Consider the following 15,468-nt stretch of genomic DNA (forward strand, 5'->3'; position numbering starts at 1 on the left):
ATATATATACATATATATATATATATACATATATATATATATATATACATATATATATATATATATACATATATATATATATACATATATATATATATACATATATATATATATACATATATATATATATATACATATATATATATATATACATATATATATATATATATATATATATATATATATATATATATATATATATATATATATATATATATATCAAAAGATTTCGTAGATTATGGAGGACTTTGCGGGATATGTCAGGCAAAGTTTAAAGTAACAGATACGATAAGATATGATTTAGCAGATATGCTAAGATATGAATTTTTGTCTATACACTATTCATGCAATCAATGCAGCAAGACGTGTCTTAGACTAAAAATGATAAGCAGGTAATTTCCTGAGGATGACAAGTAGTTAATTTTTGACACAAAATGATAAGCAAAACTTTTGACATACAGACACGGTCGAAGTCCAGACTCACTAATGCATCCTATCGACTTATCAGTTAGACACATTAATGCAGACCTGGTTCGCTAAGACCACCGCTCTGATACCAACTGAAATGACCCGTTCATATACATTATAAATGATTCAAAATAGTTGATTACATTGCGAGGTATTTGACCTCTATATGATACATTTTACAAACATTGCATTCGTTTTTAAAAGACAAAATTTCTTTACATCGAAAATTGACAGGCATGCATACCATTTCATAATATCCACTATCTAACTATAAATTAATTTAATAATAATCTTTGATGAACTCAATGACTCGAATGCAACGTTCTTCGAAATATGCTATGAAAGACTCCAAGTAATATCTTTAAAATGAGCAAATGCACAGCGGAAGATTTCTTTAACACCTGAGAATAAACATGCTTTAAAGTGTCAACCAAAAGGTTGGTGAGTTCATTAGTTTATCATAATCATTTATTTCCATCATTTTAATAGACCACAAGAATTTCATTTCCAGTTCTCATAAATATACGTCCCATGCATAGAGACAAAAATAATCATTCATATGGTGAACACCTGGTAACCGACATTAACAATATGCATATAAGAATATCCCAATCATTCCGGGATCCTCCTTCGGACATGATATAAATTTCGAAGTACTAAAGCATCCGGTACTTTGGATGGGGTTTGTTAGGCCCAATAGATCTATCTTTAGGATTCGCGTCAATTAGGGTGTCTGTTCCCTAATTCTTAGATTACCAGACTTAATAAAAAGGGGCATATTCGATTTCGATAATTCAACCATAGAATGTAGTTTCACGTACTTGTGTCTATTTTGTAAATCATTTATAAAAATTGCGCATGTATTCTCAGCCCAAAAATATAAAGGGTAAAAAGGCAAATGAAACTCACCATACTGTATTTCGTAGTAAAAATACATATAACGTCATTGAACAAGTGCAAGGTTGGCCTAGGATTCACAAACCTAAATTAATTATGTATATATATGTGCTGGTCAATATTTATCTAACAAATTAGGTCAAGTCATAGTGTACCACAATCCTAATGCTCGAGACTAATATGCAAAGATCAACAAAAGTTAATTTGACTCAAAATGATTTCCAAAATTTATACATGATTATTATATAGTTTAAATATCGTCGTTTTATATTTTTAAATATTTTTAAAAGATTTAATAGAGTAAATAATATAATTCATTTATTAATAAATAAAATTTTATATAAAAATATACTTTTATATATCTTAAGTAATAAAATTTATAAAGTTAATTTAAAAAAAAATATTATGATAGTTTTATTAAGGTAATTATATTATTTGTATTACATATTTATTTGATAAAATAACATTGATAATAATAATAAGTAAAAGTTGTATTATTTTGCAATAATAATTATTATTATTCTTTTAAAAATATCAATATTTATATTTACTAATAATGATATTATAATAAAACGATAATTCTAATTATGATAACTTTAATATTTATGATACTTTTTAATATTAACTTTAAAATAATAATTCTATTTAAAATGATAATAATAATGATATTTTATAATAACAATGACATTTCTATTAAAATGATATTTTTTGTTAAAATGATAGTTTTAATACTAACGATACTTTTAATAATAATAGTAATGATAAAAATAATAAGAATGATAATTTTATCTAGATCAATATCTTATAATATTTTAATTTCATCATGATACTCATACTCATTATTTCCTAATCGTTTCGTTTAATAGCTTTTAATCGTCTTTTATATTGTGTTTATAATACTAATAATAATAGTACTAAAAAGAATTAGGTGTTACTAATATTAGTTTTAATTACAATAATACTAATAATGATAATTACTATGAAATTATTAATAATACTAATAACTATTTTAATGATAATAATAATAATAATAACAATAACAATAACCATTTTTAAATAGTGATATATATATTAATAATGATGATAATAATAATAATAATAATAATAATAATAATAATAATAATAATAATAATAATAATAATAATAATAATAATAATAATAATAATAATAATAATAATAATAATAAGATAATAATAATAATAATAATAATAATACTAATTATAACTTTAACGATGATAACAATAGTAATAATAATAAAAATAATAATTTTTAATGATAATTCCTTTTATTAATAATGATAATAATAAGATAAAACTAGAACGACGATAATAACGACGATAATAATAATCATTTTTATAAAAATTCAATTGACTATAACTTCTAATCCGTTCATCGAACCCATTCGATATCTAAATGAAAAGTTCTCAATTTTTCGCTAGCCTTCCAAGGACATGCATATCTTATACCTTATCTCAACCGCAAGTGTAACTAATTCAGGATTCAACATAACCTATTTATGGGCAATATCAAAAGTACAAGCATGCATAATCCTATATTCTCGAGCACTAGTCAGGGATACACTATTAATATGTAAAAATAATTTACGAGTACTCACGTATCAATATTGAGATTCAATATTGCAGGAAAGGTACGTAGACGAGCATACCCATGAACCATACCCATCACCTCTATAGCTATAACCCATGTTTTCCTTAGCTCTATCCCGCTCGAAAAATCCATTTTGAAATAATACGCTCATGACCTCGTCGTAGTATTTTATGTATACTAATAATATCTTGAAATAATACTGAGTAAATATATATATGTAAGTCGATTGAGAGAGTTTAGAGAAATATATTTCAAGTTTCTATGAAATAATGAAATCTATTGAATTCTATTTATAATAGATTTTTGAATTATTAAAGTGAATTATTAAAGTATGAATTATTAAAGTGAATTATTAAAGTATGAATTATTAAAGTGAATTATTAAAGTATGAATTATTAAAGTATGAATTATTAAAGTTAAAGTAAAGTAAAAGTAAAGTAAAGGTAAAGTTAAAGTATAGTAAAAGTATAAAACTATGTACGTATAATACACGTATAAATATATATAAAATTAATTTAAATCATTATTTATATTTAATAAAATAAAATATAAATATCGTTATCTTTATCATACTGGTTAAGTAATGAGTTGTCAAAAGTGGTTCTAGATATTTATAAAAGTTATATACGTTTTAATAATAAAGTTCTTTTTAAACTAAAAACGTTTTTGTACGTTTGAAAATAAATCAAATAAATATGATAATTTTGTTTTCCAAAACTAAATATATTTAAGAATCATTTTGTTAAAAGGTTAAAATAATGGAAATCGTTATATCATAAAACGTTTTAGAAAAATAGAATCATATATATTCATAATAGGTTTCAAGTTTTTAAATTACGGTCTGTTGGTGAAGCATGGGATAAAGTCCAAAGGTTAAATAAACGTATGAAAAATGTCGAGTTACTTAACTTGTCGATATCCAACATCTAAGTTATTTATACTCCACGTTCTTACTTATAAATCACTTTACCATTTTTCGAATGTTGTCAAAAAGAATAGATTTCTTAAATCACAGTGGACCTCATAACATAGACCCGTAATCATATCACAATGTATCTGATAAATCAATCATTTGATATTATCTTCTAATTCCATCGATAAACATATTGAAACAAATGCGTTCGTGTAAAGTAATATACGTTTAATACTTTATTAATATTCTCAAGTTATAATATATATATATATATATATATATATACATATATATACATATCTATTTATATATAACGGTTCATGAATCGTCGAAATTTGGTCGAGGTTATAATGAATGTATGAACACAGTTTAAAATTCTTGAGATTTAACTTAACAAACTTTGCTTATCGTGTCGAAATAATATAAAGATAAAGTTTAAATTTGATTGGAAATTTCCGGGTTGTCACACACAAAACTCAAATCAGCCCCTGAATCAAATAGTACATAAACTGATAAATCGTTGACCGAGAACATACCCGTAACAAGTTTTAGATCTTCCTCAGCATCCCTGGCATTAATGTTGAATGCCCTTCCACGTGCGTTCTCAGTAGTCTTCTTGTTGGGGTAGGCATCACGGAAATGCCCCGACTTACCACATTCATAACAAACTTTCTGATTTCCACCATTTCTCGGCTTCCCATTACCATTACCACCATTGTTACCACCATTTGCAGCAGGAGTAGCAGTATCCGGCATGATCACCGTACAATTTTTAGCAATGTGTCCCTGCTTGGAACACCTTTTACAAGTAACAGTACAATAACCATTATGAGCCTTATAACATCGTGGACAAACACGCTGATTACGGTTATTCGAACTAGAAGTATTTTGTTTCTTATGCTGAGTTTGGTTCTGGTTGCGTGTTATCCCACTTCCTTTTACCATCATCAGTCTTTTTAACAACTTCCTCACTTGCATCAGTCGCAGCTTTCTTACTTCTTCTCAAAATCTTATCATTAAGATTATGCGCCATAGACATGGCAGCTTCAATAGTCTGGGGCTCATTAGACTCAACCCCATGCTCAATCTGCTAAGATAACCAATCAATATAAGCTTCAATCTTACTGAAATGTCCCGTTCTTATTGATTAAAAACGTTCCATATTAATTGATTTCGTTGCGAGGTTTTGACCTCTATATGAGACGTTTTTTCAAACACTGCATTCATTTTTAAAACAAACCATAACCTTTATTTCATAAATAAAAGTTTAAAAAGCTTTACGTAGATTATCAAATAATGATAATCTAAAATATCATGTTTACACACGACCATTACATAATGGTTTACAATACAAATATGTTACATCGAAATCAGTTTCTTGAATGCAGTTTTTACACAATATCATACAAACATGGACTCCAAATCTTGTCCTTATTTTAGTTTGCAACAGCGGAAGCTCTTAGTATTCACCTGAGAATAAACATGCTTTAAACGTCAACAAAAATGTTGGTGAGTTATAGGTTTAATCTATATATATCAAATCGTAACAATAGACCACAAGATTTCATATTTCAATACGCATCCCATACATAGAGATAAAAATCATTCATATGGTGAACACCTGGTAACTGACATTAACAAGATGCATATATAAGAATATCCCCATCATTCCGGGACACCCTTCGGATATGATATAAATTTCGAAGTACTAAAGCATCCGGTACTTTGGATGGGGTTTGTTATGTAGTGACCCGAACTTTTCCATGTTTATATATATTAATTGAGATTGATATTTACATGATTAAATGTTTCCAACATGTTAAGCAATCAAACTTTTTAAGACTTGATTAATTGAAATATGTTTCATATAGACAATTGACCACCCAAGTTGACCGGCGATTCACGAACGTTAAAACTTGTAAAAACGACATGACGATATATATAGGGATATACATATGGTTAACATGATATTATGATAAGTAAGTATCTCCATAAGTATATTAACAATGAGTTATATACATATAAACAAGACTACTAACTTAAGGATTTCGAAACGAGACATATATGTAACGATTATCGTTGTAACGACATTTAAATGTATATATATCATATTAAGATATATTAATATATCATAATATCATGATAATATAATAATTTAACATCTCATTAGATATAATAAACAATGGGTTAACAACATTAATTGAGATCGTTAACTTAAAGGTTTCAAGACAACACTTACATGTAACGACTAACGATGACTTAACGACTCAGTTAAAATGTATATACATGTAGTGTATTTAGATGTATTAAAATACTTTTGGAAGACTTCAAGACATATATCAAAACACTCATACTTAACAAAAATGGTTACAGTTACTTTTCCATTCTTTTCTTTCATCAAGAATTATAGTCGTATTCTTACCCGTATTATACACAGCTTCAAAACGTACTTACTATGAGTATATACCAATAGGAACTAACATGGGATTCCACTCTTGATTATGTCATGTATGACTAATCAATTTTAACTTCTACCATGAGCTAGTCAACTAACTAGAACTCCTTTTAACCCCACTCACCACTCACCAATTACCATTCATCATTCACTCCATTTCACTTCCAATTCTCTTTCTAATTCTCTCTCAACACACACACACTATTATGAACGTATTTTTCCAGTAGTTAATCATCATCTTCATCAAAAATCACTTCAAGAATCAAGCTATAATCATCATAGGAAGAACACTTCAAGAACACTTCAAAACTCCCTTCAAGTTTACTAATTTACTTCCAAGCTTTCTAATCCATTCCAAGTAATCATCTAAGATCAAGAAACCTTTGTTATATACAGTAGGTTATCTTTCTTATTCAAGGTAATATTCATATTCAAACTTTGATTCAATTTCTATAACTATAAACTATCTTAATTCGAGTAAAAATCTTACTTGAACTTGTTTTTGTGTCATGATCCTACTTCAAGAACTTTCAAGCCATCCAAGATCCTTTGAAGCTAGATCATTTCTTGTCACTTCCAGTAGGTTTACCTACTAAACTTGAGGTATTAATGATGTTCATAACATCATTCGATTCATATATATAAAACTATCTTATTCGAAGGTTTAAACTCGTAATCACTAGAACATAGTTTAGTTAATTCTAAACTTGTTCGCAAACAAAAGTTAATCCTTCTAACTTGACTTTTAAAATTAACTACACACATGTTCTATATCTATATGATATGCTAACTTAATGATTTAAAACCTGGAAACACGAAAAACACCGTAAAACCGGATTTACGCCGTCGTAGTAACACCGTGGGCTGTTTTGGGTTAGATAATTAAAAACTATGATAAACTTTGATTTAAAAGTTGTTATTCTAAGAAAATGATTTTTATTATGAACATGAAACTATATCCAAAAATTATGGTTAAACTCAAAGTGGAAGTATGTTTTCTAAAATGGTCATCTAGACGTCGTTCTTTCGACTGAAATGACTACCTTTACAAAAACGACTTGTAACTTATTTTTCCGACTATAAACCTATACTTTTCTGTTTATATTCATAAAATAGAGTTCAATATGAAACCATAGCAATTTGATTCACTCAAAACGGATTTAAAATGAAGAAGTTATGGGTAAAACAAGATTGGATAATTTTTCTCATTTTAGCTACGTGAAAATTGGTAACAAATCTATTCCAACCATAACTTAATCAACTTGTATTGTATATTATGTAATCTTGAGATACCATAGACATGTATACAATGTTTCAACCTATCTTGTCGACACATCTATATATATTTCAGAACAACCATAGACACTCTATATGTGAATGTTGGAGTTAGCTATACAGGGTTGAGGTTGATTCCAAAATATATATAGTTTGAGTTGTGATCAATACTGAGATACGTATACACTGGGTCGTGGATTGATTAAAGATAATATTTATCGATTTATTTCTGTACATCTAACTGTGGACAACTAGTTGTAGGTTACTAACGAGGACAGCTGACTTAATAAACTTAAAACATCAAAATATATTAAAAGTATTGTAAATATATTTTAAACATACTTTGATATATATGTATATATTGTTATAGGTTCGTGAATCAACCAGTGGCCAAGTCTTACTTCCCGACGAAGTAAAAATCTGTGAAAGTGAGTTATAGTCCCACTTTTAAAATCTAATATTTTTTTGGGATGAGAATACATGCAGGTTTTATAAATGATTTACAAAATAGACACAAGTACGTGAAACTACATTCTATGGTTGAATTATCGAAATCGAATATGCCCCTTTTTATTAAGTCTGGTAATCTAAGAATTAGGGAACAGACAGCCTAATTGACGCGAATCCTAAAGATAGATCTATTGGGCCTATCAAACCCCATCCAAAGTACCGGATGCTTTAGTACTTCGAAATTTATATCATATCCGAAGGGTGTCCCGGAATGATGGGGATATTCTTATATATATGCATCTTGTTAATTTCGGTTACCAGGTGTTCACCATATGAATGATTTTTATCTCTATGTATGGGATGTGTATTGAAATATGAAATCTTGTGGTCTATTGTTACGATTTGATATATATAGGTTAAACCTATAACTCACCAACATTTTTGTTGACGTTTAAAGCATGTTTATTCTCAGGTGAATACTAAGAGCTTCCGCTGTTGCATACTAAAATAAGGACAAGATTTGGAGTCCATGTTTGTATGATATTGTGTAAAAACTGCATTCAAGAAACTGATTTCGATGTAACATATTTGTATTGTAAACCATTATGTAATGGTCGTGTGTAAACAGGATATTTTAGATTATCATTATTTGATAATCTACGTAAAGCTTTTTAAACCTTTATTTATGAAATAAAGGTTATGGTTTGTTTTAAAAATGAATGCAGTCTTTGAAAAACGTCTCATATAGAGGTCAAAACCTCGCAACGAAATCAATTAATATGGAACGTTTTTAATCAATAAGAACGGGACATTTCAGTTGGTATCCGAGCGTTGGTCTTAGAGAACCAGAAAATTTGCATTAGTGTGTCTTATCGAGTTTGTTAGGATGCATTAGTGAGTCTGGACTTCGACCGTGTTTTCTTTAAAAATGATTGCTTAACATTTTTGTTGGAAACTATATATTTTTAACATATGAATATTATGTGATATATTAATCTCTTAACGTGTTTGATATTATGTGATAGATGTCTACCTCTAGAACAAGTCCCATTGACTCACCTAATAATAATGAAGAGTCAAATGTAAGTTGGAATGATTCGTGGACTGATTCACAAGTTCCCGAAGAGGAACCGGAAGAAGAGTCGGAACCGGAAGAAGAATCGGAACCGGAAGAAGAAATAGAACCGGTGGGGGAAATAATAAAATGGTTAAGTAAAAGAGAATCCTCAACCAACCGACCAAGGTTAATTATGGTCAATGGTGTTTCCGCCAAGGAAGCAAAATATTGGGAGGATTTCCAATTCTCTGATGAATCGGATTCCGACGAGAATTCCGATGATGTTATAGAAATTACCCCAACTGAATTTAAAAAGGCAAAAGAAAATAATAAGGGAAAGGGCATAAAAATAGAGAAATCTAATTCCAACCCCGATGAACTTTATATGTATCGTCAACCCCCGAAGTCCTTAAGTTGTAACAATGACCCGGGAACCTCTAAACCACCAGATTTTTCTAAACCAATGTGGACAATGACAGCTCGTATTAGGGGAACATCATATATCCCTAGAAACTTGGCAAAACGAACCAAAACCAAACAAGAAGAAACGAGCGAGTCGGAATAAGATAGTTGTATTCGTGTGGTGTAATATAGGTAATATAGTGTGCTTATGCTTTATGATATATGTAAAAATTGCTTGTATTAATAAGTATTTTTTTATGAATCTAACTCTTGTCTATTTTACAGTATAAAAACACAAAATGGATAGACAACCCAATATTTTAAGAGACCTACCCGGAGACATGATTGATGAAATCTTGTCTAGAGTCGGTCAGAATTCCTCGGCACAACTATTTAAGGCGAGATCAGTTTGTAAGACATTCGAAGAACGTTCCAAGAATGCCTTGGTTTATAAAAGGCTTTCGTTCGGAAGATGGGGGATATCACATTGGGAAAGCCATAAGTTACGATGTGTTTACTTTGACACATATATTGCGGGGAACCCAAATGCTATTTTACGCAACGGGTTAAGAAATTATTTTGACTCAGTATATCCGAATATAGGACTTCATGATTTAGAAAAAGCGGCTAACATGCAACATAAAGAAGCATGTTATGCTTACGGGTTAGTAATGTTCGCTTCTCACCAAAGTGAGAACAAGAACATCGGGCTACAACTATTAAACAAAACGTTCCCACAAGTGACGGAGTCGGTAATTAGGGTAAGAAATGAGGTTTTTAGGTTATTACGAGACTGTTGGTCATTACGTAACCCTCGTCCCTTTGACGACGTTACAACACGCTGTCTTATCAACGGCCATAACGGTTATGTTCCACAAGACCAAGGATGGGAAGTAGTCCTAGTAAAACCAGAATGCATGACTTGTTTCTGGACGTATGAATTACGTGTCTTTATTGCCTTTTCTGAACGACTTGTGTACTAGCTAGAATTATCTTCACAACTATCTTGTATCAAAGTTATTGTGTGCTATATTTCATGCTTTATGTAAAATAAGCGGTATTGTAAGTTTGTAAAATATTGTATAAAAGTTTGAACGCGAAATATTATTACAATCAGTTTTTCATATAGAATTGTAGTAGTTGAATTGTATATTAGCTACTAAGTATGAACTTAACGGGTAGGTACTACCCGAATTTAAACTTATAAAACGCTAATATGAAGAAAAAGCTTTTATAAATGAGTTCATATTATGCTACGAAATACTATTAACTACTCTTAATATTCTGTATGATTAACTTGTTCCATTTGACTATTTTGAAGGAAATGGCACCGACTACTCGACACACCGTGAATATGAATGAAGAGGAATTCCGTACTTTTCTAGCTTCAAACATAGCTGCAGTACAGGCTGCGCTACATACCAACAATAACCTTGGATCTGGCAGTACAGGAAATCGTGTAGGATGCACCTACAAAGAATTCACTGCCTGCAAACCTTTGGAATTTGATGGAACCGAAGGACCGATCGGATTGAAACGGTGGACCGAGAAGGTCGAATCGGTGTTTGCCATAAGTAAGTGTACTGAAGAGGACAAAGTGAAGTACGCTACGCATACCTTCACAGGATCTGCGTTAACATGGTGGAATACCTATCTAGAGCAAGTGGGACAAGATGATGCGTACGCACTACCGTGGTCAGCATTCAAGCACTTGATTAACGAGAAGTACCGTCCCAGAACCGAGGTCAATAAGCTCAAGACAGAACTTAGAGGGTTACGAACCCAAGGATTTGATATTACCACGTACGAAAGACGATTCACAGAATTGTGCCTATTGTGTCCGGGAGCATTCGAAGATGAGGAAGAGAAGATCGACGCGTTTGTGAAAGGATTACCGAAAAGAATCCAAGAAGATATAAGTTCACACGAGCCCGCCTCCATACAACAGGCATGTAGAATGGCTCACAAACTAGTGAACCAGATTAAAGAAAGAATTAAAGAATAGACTGCTGAAGAGGCCAATGTGAAGCAAGTCAAAAGAAAGTGGGAGGAAAACGGTGATAAGAATCACCAATACAACAACAACAGCAATTACAACAATAATCGCAACAATTATCCCAACAATCGCAACATCAATCGCAACTACAACAAACGGCCCAACAACAACAACAACAACAGCAACTACAACAATCATCCCAACAACAATAATAACCGCAACAACAACAACAACAATCAGAAGCAGCAATGCCAAAGGTGTGAAAAGTATCACTCGGGGTTCTGCACCAAATTTTGAAACAAGTGTAAAAGAAATGGTCATAGCGCGGCAAAGTATGAGGTCTACGGACCAGGGGTTAATAGAACGAAAGGAACAAATGGTGTCGGAACGAGTAATGGCGGAGCAAGTAGTGTCGGAGCAAGTTATGCCAATGTAGCTTGTTATAAATGTGGAAAACCGGGCCACATTATTAGAAATTGCCCGAACCAGGAGAACACGAATGGACAAGGCCGCGGAAGAGTTTTCAATATTAATGCGGCAGAGGCACAGGAAGACCCGGAGCTTGTTACGGGTACGTTTCTTATTGACAATAAATCTGCTTACGTTTTATTTGATTCGGGTGCGGATAGAAGCTATATGAGTAGAGATTTTTGTGCTAAATTAAGTTGTCCATTGACGCCTTTGGATAGTAAATTTTTACTCGAATTAGCAAATGGTAAATTAATTTCAGCAGATAATATATGTCGGAATCGAGAAATTAAACTGGTTAGCGAAACATTTAAGATTGATTTGATACCAGTAGAGTTAGGGAGTTTTGATGTGATAATCGGTATGGACTGGTTGAAAGAAGTGAAAGCAGAGATTGTTTGTTACAAAAATGCAATTCGCATTATACGAGAAAAAGGAAAACCCTTAATGGTGTACGGAGAAAAGGGCAACACGAAGCTACATATTATTAGTAATTTGAAGGCACAAAAACTAATAAGAAAAGGTTGCTATGCTGTTCTAGCACACGTCGAGAAAGTACAAACTGAAGAAAAGAGCATCAATGATGTTCCCATTTCAAAAGAATTTCCCGATGTATTTCCGAAAGAATTACCGGGATTACCCCCACAGCGATCCGTTGAATTTCAAATAGATCTTGTACCAGGAGCTGCACCAATAGCTCGTGCTCCTTACAGACTCGCACCCAGCGAGATGAAAGAACTGCAAAGCCAATTACAAGAACTTTTAGAGCGTGGTTTCATTCGACCAAGTACATCACCGCGGGGAGCTCCTGTTTTGTTTGTCAAGAAGAAAGATGGTACATTCAGGTTGTGTATCTGATGGAATTTGACAAACTTTTTGAGAAACACGTTCTACATTTTAACAAGTTCATAAACCCTTCTTATGAAGATAAAGTGAGCGGAAGCATGCAAGTATCATGTTATATATCAACCATTTTAAAAGACAAATTCCATAAATATATCAAGTCTTGAAATAATATGCTTACATACAACAAGTGGGTTTAGTAATTTACCTCCTCAAGCTAGTTGAGGGTTACAACAATATGATGAAGAAGATGAGGATGAATGGAGCTCCAAATGTATGAAACCTCAAGTTGTTATACCCCAAGCTTATCACCAACACCTTGTGCTTTGGTTAGGGTTTGTTAACACTTGAATATGGCTTGCAAAAATCAAATTAAGAACCCCTCTACCCCTTTGAAACCCCACGGTTTTTACAGCTCAAAGAGAGCAGATTTTTGCAGTTTTTTTGTGCTATTTTGATGTGTATGCATGTGTGTTTTGGTCTACTACAAGTCTTGGTACTTATGCCTCTTGATACTTGAAGTAACCATACACATGGCAAGTCAAAGTGCATGCTTCAATGCCACTTACTTGTAGGCTTTTAAATAAGTTTTATAAAATTAAATTTTATAAACTATTTTATAAAACCTTCCATTTTATTTATACATATACATTTTATTATATAAAACCCATTTATATAAAATGTAACATAAATAAATTAATTATTTAACCTATAAATAATTAATTCCATATTATATAAATTATTCCATAATTTATATATATATGTACACATCAAGTAATATTTCAGAAAACCATTTTTCTTAAAGTTCAAGTGTTGCGTATTTAATCAATGATCCAATCGTTAAGATCAAATACGAATAAGGTGTCGGTAAGCTTGTTATTGGGTATGACCCGACTTGGATCAAAACATATTAGCCACATTAATTTAATATGTCTCTCGGGCATACGAAATACCTTCAATCTCCCACTTGCACGAGAAACATAAGAAATTAATGCAAGTGATGGATACCACCTAACGACCGTCCATCACCCCCAATATGTTATGACTTTGTGCCATTCAATAACATCATCCCTTTCGAGTTCACATCTCGAATATGAATAGGTGAATCTTTTCATTACATCCTTTCGTCCTATATGTCATGTTAATTCCAAGAGATACAGAGTGATCACTCTCTTTTAGATTTAACTTTATCAGGCCTTAGACATCTGACTCTCAACGAATAAGTGGGACAAATTCCATCTTGACTACATACGTCCTAAATATACACCTTGCATTATACCTGAGCTCTTCCTTATGAACTACCATATTTCAGACTAGCGAAGGAAAGAATCAAGGCACAATACTTGGTAAATATCCGAACCCAATATGTATCTCAGGTCAGAGGATACAATGATATTCGCCTTTAATCAAGACTACATGTGATCGACCACAAAGGCTCTATTTAGTAAGTCTTGAGAGCGGGTCTTCCAATATTTGTGTCCCACAAATATCTATGAACCTTGGTTGCAACCTTGCCCCACATTCATCCCGTGAATGTATACCAATCCAAGTTCATAATAGTCTAAACCTCACACTTGTTCCCACGAATGTGATCGACTACGGAATTTTAGAATAATTACTTATTCATGGATAAAATATGCAAAATAGGAACATAACTCAAGATAAATTAATGCCATAATTGTATAAATGAGTTTGAACTACTTCGTTCCGTTACAATACTTAAAACAGATCATAACCAATCACTAGAATATCGAAGCCCTAATGCACAAACATGTCCAGCATGTTTTGATCCATGTAAGAGCTTCGTGAGAGGATCCGCTATATTAAGATCTGTGTGAACTTTTCGAATACATATCTTTCCCTTTTCAACTTCATCCCTTATGTAGTTGAATCTCCGCTCAATGTGACGGGTCTTTTGATGAGCACGAGGTTCCTTGATTTGAGCAATCGCACCCTCGTTGTCACAAAAGATCTCAAGAGGGTCCTGAATGGAAGGGACTACTCCTAAGTCGTCGATGAATTTCTTCATCCATGCAGCTTCCTGAGCTGCCAATGATGCGGCGATGTACCCCGACTCTGTAGTGGATAGAGCAACAACATCCTGTTTTGAACTTTTCCAAGAGACCGCACCTCCATTTAATGTGAAGACATAACCAGATTGTGATCGAGAATCATCACGATCAGTTTGGAAACTCGCGTCCACGTAACCTTTTACAGCGAGTTCCTCCTCACCAGACCCATATATCAGAAACATATCCTTAGTCCTCCTAAGGTATTTCAATATACTTTTAACAGCAATCCAATGACTATTTCTTGGGTTATTCTGGTATCTACTTGTCAGGCTAAGAGCGCATGACACATCCGGTCTAGTGCATATCATTGCATACATGATTGACCCAATGGCAGAAGCATATGGGACTTTCTTCATTCTCTCCTGTTCATCTTTTGTGGTGGGGCACTGAGATGAACTGAGAAGTGTTCCCTTTTGAATAGGTACCAAACCTTTCTTAGAGTTCTCCATTTTGAACCTTTTCAAGATTTTTTCAATGTATGCACTTTGATTTAAACCTATCAGTTTCTTGGATCTATCCCTGTAGATCCCAATCCCCAAAACGTATTGTGCTTCTCCAAGATCC

This window comes from Rutidosis leptorrhynchoides, chromosome 6 (assembly GCF_046630445.1).
Source record: "Rutidosis leptorrhynchoides isolate AG116_Rl617_1_P2 chromosome 6, CSIRO_AGI_Rlap_v1, whole genome shotgun sequence".
Taxonomy (NCBI): Eukaryota; Viridiplantae; Streptophyta; class Magnoliopsida; order Asterales; family Asteraceae; genus Rutidosis; species Rutidosis leptorrhynchoides.